The sequence below is a fragment of the Pistacia vera genome, unplaced genomic scaffold, assembly GCF_008641045.1.
Source record: "Pistacia vera cultivar Batoury unplaced genomic scaffold, PisVer_v2 Contig860, whole genome shotgun sequence".
Taxonomy (NCBI): domain Eukaryota; kingdom Viridiplantae; phylum Streptophyta; class Magnoliopsida; order Sapindales; family Anacardiaceae; genus Pistacia; species Pistacia vera.
This window is the reverse complement of record NW_022196735.1, coordinates 485,813-498,367: the sequence shown is the minus strand read 5'-3', so window position 1 is coordinate 498,367 and position 12,555 is coordinate 485,813. Positions and strand designations below refer to the sequence as shown.

The 12,555-nt window shown below is 37.2% G+C and overlaps 1 non-coding gene across 1 annotated transcript; it reads right to left on the bottom strand.

The window, feature by feature from the left end:
• Nucleotides 1-7,789: 7,789 nt before the first annotated feature.
• LOC116118870 lies at nucleotides 7,790-7,896 on the bottom strand. Its single transcript, XR_004126235.1, has one exon. It is a non-coding gene; the product is annotated as a small nucleolar RNA R71 (small nucleolar RNA).
• Nucleotides 7,897-12,555: the final 4,659 nt, after the last annotated feature.

Here is a 12,555-nt window from a genome sequence, read left to right as displayed (position 1 = left end):
ATTTAGTTGCCCATTTTTATCTTTAGGATTTGCCAAGACTCTCTATTAATGTGGGATTTGCTTCCTTATCTAGATAGGGTAACTATTATTAGATGGAGTAACTATTATAAATAGAGAGATTACTCACAAGAAAAATTCATCTTCTCTTTTCTTTAGGTGTTCTTTTAATTATGAGTAGCTAAATACTTTTCTTCCAACTGAAGGATAATTGAAGTTTTGGTTCTTCAAGAATTGTGAGATCTAAATAATTTTCAGTGTTCTTTTTTTTCTTCACTATTTATTAAAAATTATTGTCTTGATTGATTGATGCAAATGGCCCGTTGTTCAATTATCAGGTTAATAAAATTGCCATTTAGAACTTTAAATCCGTAATTGTTTAAATGTTCTAATATTAGTGGTAAAATAACATAGTTGATTATAGAGAGATTTTCGATTTATGTTATGAAGATATATAATCTAGTCTAAATGAATCGTGCTTGTGTATTTGTCGGCTAGAATTGGTAGTCTCTCTAATTATTAATGCTGTCGATAGATTAAATCCTAAGCTTGTTTACGGTTGTTTATTAACAAGGGAAGTAATCAAAGAGCTTGTTTTGGTTATCAAAAAAGTAAGGAGAGATAGGTTGTTAGAGCTTGTTAATAACCATAACCAATTAAGTGAAGAATAAAAGATTTTATCCTTGTATCTGTGATCAATTCTCTGAACCAATTTTGAAATTATACCTTTGGTTGGATATTTGCCTGATATTGATTTCTCCTTAATTTTTAGTTGATTATAATTGCTTTCTTTTTTTATTTCACTTCGAAATTTCAAAACCCCACTTTTCTTTGCTTTAATTTTCATTAAAATAAATCTACCCAATCTCTATGGATACGACCTTGCTCATGACTGTTACAATTTGTATTTTTTTAGAGTGAGAATTTTATTATTTGTTGGATTCAACACCCACCAAATTCATAGCGCCGTTGCCGGGGAATGGTGTTAATTAGATTTATTTTAATGCTTCGTTGTTCTCGTGCAGGTGAACTCCAATACAATCCTGAGATTGAGAAGACGACTCGGAAGTTGAGGAAGGAAGCTAAATTGCATGAAAAACAAGCATCTTCATCCTCATCCCCCGGATTTAATTTAGTACCTGACTTGGCTGATTCATCTAGTGACTCTGAAATAGAAGAAACAATGGTCAATCAAGAGAGAACTTTAAGGGAATTGGCTGCACCAAATGTAAATCAATAGCCACTTTGCATTACATATCTAGCTTTGGAAGTGTGTTTCGAGTTAAAATCTAGATTGATCCATTTGCTCCCAAATTTTTGTGGTCTTGAGCATGAAGATCCTCATAAGCATCTGAAGGAATTCCACGTGCTGTGTTCAAGCATGAAACCGCAAGGAGTGACCGAAGAACAAATCAAATTACGTGTTTTTCCATTCTCGCTGACTGAAAAAGCAATGGATTGGTTATTTTATTTGCCCCCTAGCTCTATAACCACATGGATGGAGATGGTGAGATTGTTGCTTGATAAATTTTTCCCTGCATCACGAGCTGCTGGCATTAGAAGGGAGATATGTGGAATAAAATAGAAAGATACAGAGACCCTTCATGAGTATTGGGAAAGATTAAAGCAACTCTGTGCAAGCTGTCCACAACATGGAATTTCTGAACAGCTCCTCATTCAATATTTCTATGAAGGGCTCCTACCCATGGAAAGGAAGATGACGGATGCAGCGAGTAGAAGTGCCATAGTGAACAAAACTCCTCGTGACGCTATAGATTTGATCTCCATCATGGCCGCTAACTCACAACAATTTGGATTCGGGTAGGAAACATCTCCAATAAGGGTGAATGAGGTAAGTATATCTTCCTTTGAAAATCAAATATCCAATCTAACTTCTATTGTTCAACAGTTAGCTGTAGGAAATATGCAACAAGTGAAAGCTTGTGGGATTTGTGCTACCATCAGTCATCCAACTGACATGTGCCCTACACTTCGAGATGATTCCTATGAGCATGCCAATGCAACTCGAGGATTTCCAGGCCCACCAAAAAGGAAATACGATCCCTATTCAAATACCTACAACCCAAGATGGAGGGATCATCCCAATTTCAGCTATGGAGCAAGACCATAATTCCAACACTTTCAGCCTAGACCACCTGCTCCATCACCACAACAAACCTCCATAAGTTTAAGTATGTCTCTAGAAGAAATTGTTAAATCACTTGCAACTAACATGCAACAATTTCAAAAGGAGACAAGAACAAGCATTCAGCAATTGGAGAATCAAATGAGTCAACTGGCATCTTCTATGAGCAGATTGGAATCTCAAGGTAAATTGCCCTCACAAACTGTTGTTAACCCAAGACAAAATGCTAGTGCAGTTACCTTGAGAAGCGGGAAAGAGTTGAAGGAACCCAGTAAGGCAGCATGTGGAGAAGAAATTGAAAAAGAAGTAGTTGCTCCTTAACCCCAAACTGACCAGCCTAGAGGACTCGATAGTGAACAACCAAAGGCATTGGTGACAAATCCTCCCTTTCCTACTAGATTGACTAAATCCAAGAAAGAAGAGGAAGAGAAGGAAATTCTTGAAACTTCTCGCAAGGTTGAGGTAAATATTCCCTTACTTGATGCAATTAAACAAGTACCTTAATATGCTAGATTTCTCAAGGAGTTGTGCACCAACAAGAGGAAGTTGAAAGGTAATGAAAAGATAAATATGGGGGAAAATGTTTCAGTCGTCCTCTAGAAAAAATTACCTCCAAAATGCAAGGACCTAAGTCTGTTTACTATCCCTTGCAAACTAGGTGATGTTAGGCTTGAGAAAGCAATGCTAGATCTAGGAGCTTCAATAAATGTCATGCCTCTCTCTTTTTATTCATCTTTGAATATTGGTCCATTAAAAGAAACATGTGTGATTATTCAACTTGCTAATAGATCTAATGTATATCCTGAAGGAGTCATGGAGAATGTCTTAGAACAAGTTAATGGGTTGGTCTTTCCTGCTGATTTTTATGTTCTTGACATGGAAGAAGATGACTCTTCTAATTCAACACTAATGTTATTAGGAAGGTCATTTCTAAAAACATCTAGGACAAAAATTGATGTGCATGATGGTACACTCACAATGGAATTTGATGGTGAAATTATTAAATTCAATATTTATGACTCCATGAGGTACCCTAATGATGTGTCTTCTGTTTTTGTTATGGATGTTATTGACCCGTTGGTGCAGGAAATCTTTGATCTAAATGATGATGATAAGCTAAAAGTTATACTTAGCATGAATCTACAGAAGATCATGAAGAAGTTTGTGTTGGAGTTCGACCTGCAAGATGCAATCTACGAATTGGAATCACTTAAACCTGTAAGGTATGATGTGTCTTACATTGAGTTGCCTTTTTCTCACACAAAACTTCTTCCTTCTATTGTGCAGGCACCGAAATTGTAATTGAAACCCTTACTAGATCATCTGAAATATGCATTCTTGGGAGAAGGAGAAACTCTTCCGGTGATAATCTCAAACAAACTCTCCATATTAGAGGAAGAAAAGTTGATTCGGATACTTAGAGAGTATAAAGGGGCTATTGGCTAGACTATAGTTGACATTAAGGGATTGATCCCTTCCACATATATGCATAGGATACTATTAGAGGAAGATTGTAAGCCTTCTAGAGTAGCCCAACGCTGACTGAATCCACCAATAATGGAAGTGGTAAAGAAAGAAATGTTGAAACTTCTCGATGTAGGCATGATCTATCCAATTTCAGACAGTAAATGGGTAAGTCCAGTTCAGGTTGTGCCAAAGAAAACAGGTATAACGGTAATAAAAAATCCTGATGGTGATTTGGTGCCCACTCGAATTCAAAACGGGTGGCGGGTTTGTATATATTATAGGAAGTTAAATGCATCAACTAGAAAAGATCACTTTCCTCTTCCATTTATTGATCAAATGCTTGAACATTTGGCTGGTCATACTCATTATTATTGTCTTGATGGTTATTCAAGTTTTCATCAAATCCCAGTCACACCTGAGGACCAAGAAAAAACCACATTCACATGCCTGTTTGGCACTTTTGCATACCGACGAATGCCATTTGGACTTTGCAACACTCTTGCTACATTTCAAAGGTGTATGGTTAGTATATTTTCAGAGTGTGTAGAAAACTTCATAGAGGTATTTATGGATGACTTTATAGTCTATGGTGATTCTTTTGAAACTTGTTTAACTAACCTTACAAAAGTGCTTAAAACATGCATAGAAACGAACCTTGTTCTGAATTATGAAAAGTGTTACTTTATGGTTGATCAAGGTATTATTCGAGGCCATATTGTATCTTCTAAGGGAATTGAAGTTGATAAAGTTAAGATAGAAATTATCAAATCTTTGCCTTACCCCGCAAGTGTGTGGGAAATACGCTCTTTTCTTAGACATGCAGGATTTTATCGACGCTTTATCAAGGATTTTTCCAAAATCGCTCAACCTTTATGTAGGTTATTGCAAAAAGATGTGGTGTTCGAATTTGATGAGGTGTGCAAAGGTGCATTCGATAAGTTGAAGGATATGCTAACTTCAGCACCGATTATCCGGTCACTGAATTGGGATCTTCCATTCGAAATCATGTGTGATGCAAGCAATCATGTAGTTGGTGCCGTTCTTGGACAACGAGTTGGATGAGTTCCTCATGTCATCTACTATGCTTCAAGAACACTTGATAATGCGCAAAGAACTATTCAACGACGAAAAAAGAACTTCTAGCAATTGTTTTTGCTGTTGAAAAATTCCGTCCATATTTACTTGGCACTAAAGTAATTGTTTATTCTGATCATGCAGCTCTCAAGTATTTGTTGTCAAAGAAGGAGGCAAAACCCAGACTCATTCGGTGGATACTTTTGCTACAAGAGTTCCACTTGGCGATATGCGATACAAAACCTACAGAGAATTTGGTCGCCGATCATCTCAGTAGATTACCCACAAATGAAGAACCATCACCATTACAAGACGAATTTCCAAATGAGTATCTCTTTTCTATTGAAAAGTCAATCCCCTAGTATGCTGATATTGTTAATTATCTAGTTACTAGAAAACTGCCAGATGATTTGTCTAGAGCTCAAAGAGATAAAATCAAAAGTGATGCTAAATATTATGTTTGGGATGATCCTTATTTGTGGAAACATTGTTCTAATCAAATTATTCGAAGGTGCGTCTCTCAACAAGAAACTCTTTCCATTTTGAAATTTTGTCATTCATATGCATGCGAGGACATTTTGGTCCCAAAAGAACAGCTCGTAAGGTGTTAGAATGTTGATTGTTTTTGCCTACTTTGTTTCTTGATTCATATATGTTTTGTAAAACATGTGATCAGTGTTAGAAAACTGGAAATTTAGGCCATAGAGACCAAATGCCACTCACCCCTATTCTTGTTTGTGAAATATTTGATGTGTGGGGTATTGATTTCATAGGCCTTTTTCCTTCTTCTCATGGTAATGTTTACATCATTCTTGCTATGGATTATGTTTCAAAATCGGTAGAAGCTAAGGCTACTTGGACTGATGATGCTAAAGTTGTTGTAGATTTTGTCAAATCACATATTTTTGTCAGGTTTGGGACACCAAAAGCTATAATCAGTGATCGTGGGACTCATTTTTGCAATAGAGTAGTGGAGGCTTTATTCAAGAAATATAATGTTACCCACAACATCTCCACTGCTTACCATCCGCAAACAAGTGGGCAAGCTAAAGTATCCAATAGAGAGATCAAGTCCATACTTGATAATCCGAGGATTATACTGTTGTATTTAGACTTTTTAACCGGATTTTGGATACTTCTTAGTTCGTTTATGCCTGAATTGCTACTTAATTTCACATATTTTCTATTTCAGGCCAAAACTGTATTTTGAGCGAATAATGAACGGATTGGAGTTTCTAGACCCATAAGCAAGCGAATCTCAGAATTTGGGAAAGTTTTGAAGCGGAGTTGAAGCACTATGAAGCTTGTTCTCATGGGAAAGCATTGAAGATCGAAGATTCAAGCAAGGAAGCAAGCGGGGGGCAATTCTGTAAATTCAACATTTTTCAGGAAGGGTCGCCACGGTGAAAGAAGCTAGGCACGAGATTCCCCTTTAGCTCGTCGCCACGGCGAAATTTTTTCTTTTTTGTTTTCTCCAAAACGCACAGTTTTATTTTAGGAAAGGTTTTAGGTTTTTGGGTGAACTATATAAGAAAAACCTTGCCATTTTGAGAGAGGTTCATCTGGTTTTCATTTGGTTTAGAGTAGCTTTTACATTTGGAGAGAATATTGGAGATTAACCTTGTGGATTCATCAAATAGGGGAGATCTTTACTCTCTTTTCTTTGTTTCACTATGTTGACTACTGTGTTTACTGTTTTTATTGATATTTGTGTTAATTTAGTTATAAACTAACCCATTTTGGGTTAGGGTTTTGATGTAATTCGGATTTCTATGGATTAATCAATTGATTATTGTTGCTTTTATATTTTATTGGATAGATTGTGTGATTATTCTGATTTTTATTGATTTTACTTGTTGAACATGATGAGATTGAGAAATGAATCATGATGAGATTGAGAAATGAATCATGTTGAGCTTCTTTTGTAATCACCATTGTTGTTTTGAATGCTAGAGATAGATTTGAGAAATAATGAAATCAATCTAGAACTAGGATTCCATTAGCTTAATGAACTTGGATTTATTAATCTTCAATTTGATGGTTGCGGAAGATTAATAGGGAAAAGTAGGAATTCATAGCCTGAGAAGGTATGTTTTACATCTTAGGGAATTCGATTTACAATCTGTGCATGTGAGTATAAAAGTAGCATAAATGTGTAGAACTAATCCATAGGATCCTAATGAAGTCAAAACCCTAACCGTTTGCTTTGCTTGATATTACTCTTGCTTTAATCTTGCTTTCATTAATTAGTTATTGAATTACATAGTAGATTTTGCTTTCAGTTAGCTTTAGATTCTCCCATAAATCCAAACACTTTCGGTTTCTCCAACTTGAAAACAAATAGGAAAATCAGTGGTTAGCAACCAATCCTAATGAGAACAATAATCACTCATCACTTTATTACTTTGTGTGACTTGTGCACTTGCTATATTGCATGTTGTAGTAACAACGCATCAAGTTTTTGGCGCCGTTGCCGGGGATTGATTTTTGTGTTAACATTGAATTTTCTTGAGTTAGGTAAATTGGAGTTTTATTTTTGTTCTAATTGTTCATTAGTTAATTTTTGTTGTTCTTTTCTGTTAGCTAGTGATCTCACGTTTTCTCTCATTCTTTGTAGTTTATGTGAAGAGCTAGATGTCAGCCAGTGGTTCCTGTAGATGCAGAGATTGAAAGAACCACAAGAAGACTTAATAGAGAGAGAAGAGAACGAAAGGCTGTGGTGGTTGAGATGGCAGAAAATAGAACACTAAGGGAATTCTCAGTTCCCACGGTTGATGGCAATGGGTTAAGTATTACTAGACCAGCAGTGCAAGCCAACACTTTGAAATAAAGCTGGCAATCATTCAGATGATCCAGCAGTCAGTACAGTTTAAGGGAGATTTGAAAGAAGATCCAAATCTGCACATTGCAAATTTTTTTGGAGATTTGGATACTTTCAAGTCAAACGGAGTGTCAGATGACGCCATCAGATTGAGATTGTTCCTTTTCTTATTGAGGGATAAAGCAAAGGGATGGTTAATGGCACTACGACCAGGGACGATCACAACCTAGAATGAATTAGCACAGAAGTTCCTGACCAAATTCTTTCCTCCAGCAAAATCTGCGAAGATGAGAAATGTTATCACATCTTTTCTACAGGAAGAGTCTAAATCATTATATGAGGCATGGAAGAGATACAAGGAACTATTGAGGAGGTGTCCACACCATGGGTTGCCAGTTTAGATGCAATTCCAAACGTTTTACAATGGCTTGATGGTTAATGTGCAAACCATGGTGGACGCAGCATCTGGAGGAGCATTGCAAAATAAGACACCGGAAGAAGCTGATGAGTTGCTTAAGGTTTTGGCAAGTAACAACTATAAAAGACTGAATGAGAGGATGCAGTCATAGAAATCTATGGGTTTTCATGAAGTTGATGCATACACGGCTATTTCAGCCCAACTTACAGCACTTCAAAAATAGTTGGGAAGTATGCAGGTAAATTCTATTTAAGCACCTCAACTAACTTGTGGATTTTTTGCTGGTAGTCATGTGAGCAGTGAATGCCAAGTGGGGAACACGTTTGCTTCAACGTCTTCATCATCCGAATAGGTTAACTACTTGGCAGGAAATCAGAGGCAACCAAACAATCCGTACTCTAACATATATAATCCTGGTTAGAGGAATCATCCGAACCTGTCTTGGGGCAATCAGAATCAACAGAATTAGCAGAACAATCAATGGGACCAAAGAACGATGTCAAACAACCAAGCGGGGGTGAACAATCAACCAGGAGAGCAAAGATTGACAAAACTAGAGGATATGTTCGGAAAGTTTATGCAAGAGACCACAGGTTTCATGAATGAGACAATGACAAATTTCAGAAACCAAGGGGCGTCCATTCGGAACTTGGAGGTACAGGTGGGTCAGTCGGCCGATAAGCTCAATGAGAGACCATAGGGTTCCCTACCAAGTAACACAGTGACAAACCCACGTGAACAAGCAAATGCAATAACATTATGGAGTGGGACAATCTTAGAAGAGGTAGAACAATCAGGGAAAGAAGGAAGCCCACCAAAAGAAAAGGAAGATTCCGATGAGGAAGTTGACGAAGAAATAATTGCTAAAGAGCAACCAACCAATTATAGGGAAGATGAACAAAAGCGAGAATAGAGGCAAAGACAAAAGAAAGAAAAATTGCCATTCCCCGAGATACCACCAGAGTTGGCACATCACACTCCCCCTGTGTCTTTTCCTCAGAGACTCAGAAAGAAGAATCAGGATAAACAGTTTTCCAAATTCATTGAAATATTTAAAAAACTGCATATTAACATTCCTTTTGCAGATGCATTGCAACAGATGCCGAGCTACGCAAAATTTCTCAAGGAGATTTTATCAAACAAAAGGAAGTTAGAAGATGAGGAAACTATGATGCTTACAGAAGAGTGCAGCACCATTCTACAGAAGAAACTGCCCCCGAAACTCAAAGATCCAAGGAGTTTTACTATTCCTTGTGTTATAGGAGACATTACTTTTGATTGAGTTTTATGTGATCTAGGTGCAAGCATAAACCTAATGCCTTTTTCTGTTTTCAGGAGATTAGGGATTGGTGAAGTGAAACCCATGACCATATGCAGATAGATCCATCAAGTATCCGAGGGGTATAGTTGAAGATGTTTTGGTGAAGGTGGACAAATTTATCTTTCCGGCGGACTTTGTTGTGTTGGACATGGAAGAGGATAAGGAAATGCCTCTCATTTTAGACCAACCATTTCTGGCCACAGGAAGAGCCCTCATTGATGTGCAAGAAGGAAACTTGCTATTAAGGGTTCAAGATGAAATAGTAACGTTCAATGTTTTTTAGGCCATGAAATTTCCATCAGAGTCAGATTCGTGTTTTAGTGTAGACGTGGTGGATAAACTAGTAGCAGAGGCTACTGAAGAGAACACCCTTCAACTACCTCTAGAAGCATGTATTATCCAATCAAAAACAATAGAGGTAGATGAACCGGTGAAGAATGAGTGTGCTAGATTTTTGGAAGCACTTAAGCCGATAAATGTAAGCCAAGATTCAGAATTTGAAGAGTTTGATATTGAGAAAGAGAAGGAAAAGGCAAGAACTGAAGAACCTCCAAAAGTTGAGCTAAAACCTTTACCTTCCCACCTCAAATATATATATCTTGGTGAAGCAAAAACCTTCCCAGTGATTATCAATTCAAGGTTAAGTAAAGTGGAAGAAGAGCGGTTGATTCAGGTGTTAAGGGAACATAGATCAGCAATTGGATGGACTATTTCAGATATTAGAGGCATCTCTCCATCGTTTTGTATGCATAAGATACTCATGGAAGATGATGTCAAGCCTAGGGTACAACCACAACAGAGATTGAATCCTTCGATGAAAGAAGTGGTGAGAAAGGAAGTGGTGAAACTTCTAGATGCGGGCATAATTTATCCTATTTCTGATAGTCCATGGGTGAGCTCGGTGCAAGTGGTTCAAAAGAAAGGAGGTATCACAGTGATAAAGAATGAAAGCAATGAATTGATACCAACCAGGACAGACATGGGTTGGAGAGTGTGCATTGACTATTGAAAATTGAATGAAGCGACAAGGAAGGATCATTTCCTACTTCCCTTCATTGATTAAATGTAAGAGATATTGGCAAGGCATGCTTACTATTGTTTCTTGGATGGTTTTTTAGGATATAATCAGATTGCCATTGCTCCTGAAGATCAAGAGAAGACGACATTCACTTGTCTCTATGGTACCTTTGCTTACAGAAGGATGCCTTTCGGGTTGTGCAATGCACCAACCACATTTTAGAGATGCATGATGTCGATCTTTGGTGACATGGTGGAGTGGTTTATAGAAGTCTTCATGGATGACTTCTTCGTTTTTGGTTTGTCTTTTGACAATTGCTAATCTAATCTTTCATTTGTTTTGCAGCGATGTCAGGAGACGAACTTGGTGCTTAATTGGGAGAAATGCCCCTTCATAGTACAGGAAGGAATAGTGATCGGTCATAGAATTTCAAAGGACGGCATAGAAGTGGATCGAGCAAAAACAGAAGTGATTGAGAAGCTGTCACCACCTGCAAATGTTAAGGCAATTCAGAGTTTCTTGGGGCATGCAGGGTTCTATAGACAGTTTATCAAGGATTTCTCTAAAATCTCTAAACCCCTTTGCAATTTACTGATTAAGGATGTTCCTTTTGATTTTAATGATTAATGCATGCATGCTTTTCAAACTCTTAAGAAATTGTTAGTGTCTGCACCTATTATTGCAGTTCTTGATTGGGGACTACCGTTTGAATTGATGTGTGATGCTAGTGATTTTGCACTAGGAGTAGTGTTAGGACAAAGAAAGAACAAAGTGTCACATATAATTTAGTATGTTAGCAAAACACTCACTGATGCATAGTTGAATTACACCACCATTGAAAAAGAGTTGTTAGCTGTGGTTTTTGCATTTGACAAATTTCGTTCATATTTGCTAGGTGCTAAGGTGATAGTCTTGTAACGACTCCATTCTACTTAGATTCTTTTAAAATATACATAGTAAAAATACATGTAAAATAGCATAAAAAGTTAGGCCTAAATTTTTCTTTCATTAAACATATACATTCTTTATACAAAATTTGTATCATGTACAAAACTATCAAAAACAAGGTGGACAATGTAGCCATTTCCCTTCGCTTGCTGACGCCCATCCGACCGTGTCCTCACCTAGATCCTGCAAAACATAGGAAACAACGGGGTGAGCACTAAAATAATGCTCAGTAAGCAAATCCTCTATTCATCTAACCCTGTAACTCTCTCTCTAATTCTTTCCTTACAAAGCTCATTTACTCTTTCTCTTATACTTCTCTCTATTTTCTCTTTCTCATGGCCCAAGTCATGGCCTCATCTTACCGGAGGCATGGCCGGGACTCGCTCCCGCTCTACGTGACTTCTACTCATTCTAGCCGATCGGACTCGGTTATGCATGGATTCGGAACCCTTGGCCATGTGAGTATATAATCTCTCTCTCTCTTGGGTACTCTCGAGTATAGCCCTCATCCGCATGTACTCTCACGAGCTACACCACTTCTCTCTCTCATACTCATGCCGCTCTCTCAATGTGGCGTACATGCGGGAATACTCTACCCATTACTCATAGGTTCCCCATCGCACAACCTACTCAAAGCTTTCGTTTAGCACTACTTTCTCTTATTTCTCTAGTGCTCATTCTCTCTTTCTCTTTACTTTTAAAGTAGCTTATACTCAAATTCTCTACTATTTCTCTACTCTATTTCTCTAATGCAATTAATGATATGGATGACTCATGCTCATTAATGCACTCATGAAATGCAATTATGCCATGTACCAATAATTAAGGTTCTCTACTCTTACTCATGCCTTACTAAAGCATTTTATCATACAACTCATGTGCATATAAAACTCTATAGTAACAATAACTCTTCTCTTCTCTTGAACCTTCCCAATATGGGAGAAAACTCCCTCATAAACTCCAAAGTCCTGTCAATGAAAGAAACACTTCTATAGGGTTTACTCAAACTCCCTTCAACTTCACTCAAAACTCAACTCAATACCATAAAATCTCAACACTTCTCATATTCCAATACATTCCATACTCATCAATAACTATAATCTCATCTCATCTTATCTCAACAAATATAATACATACACAATCATTCATTCATTCATACATACATCTCTACTCAAAGGAGTTCTTAAATCTCAACTTGAGTTGGATTTACTTACTTTGTGAATAAGTGACTTCTCTAACACTTCTCCTTTCCTTTGTTGTCTTGTCTTCTCTCTACAACTTTAAACAATAACAACAATATAAGACTTCAATACAACTATAAACAAACTCACATCTAAAGCAAGAA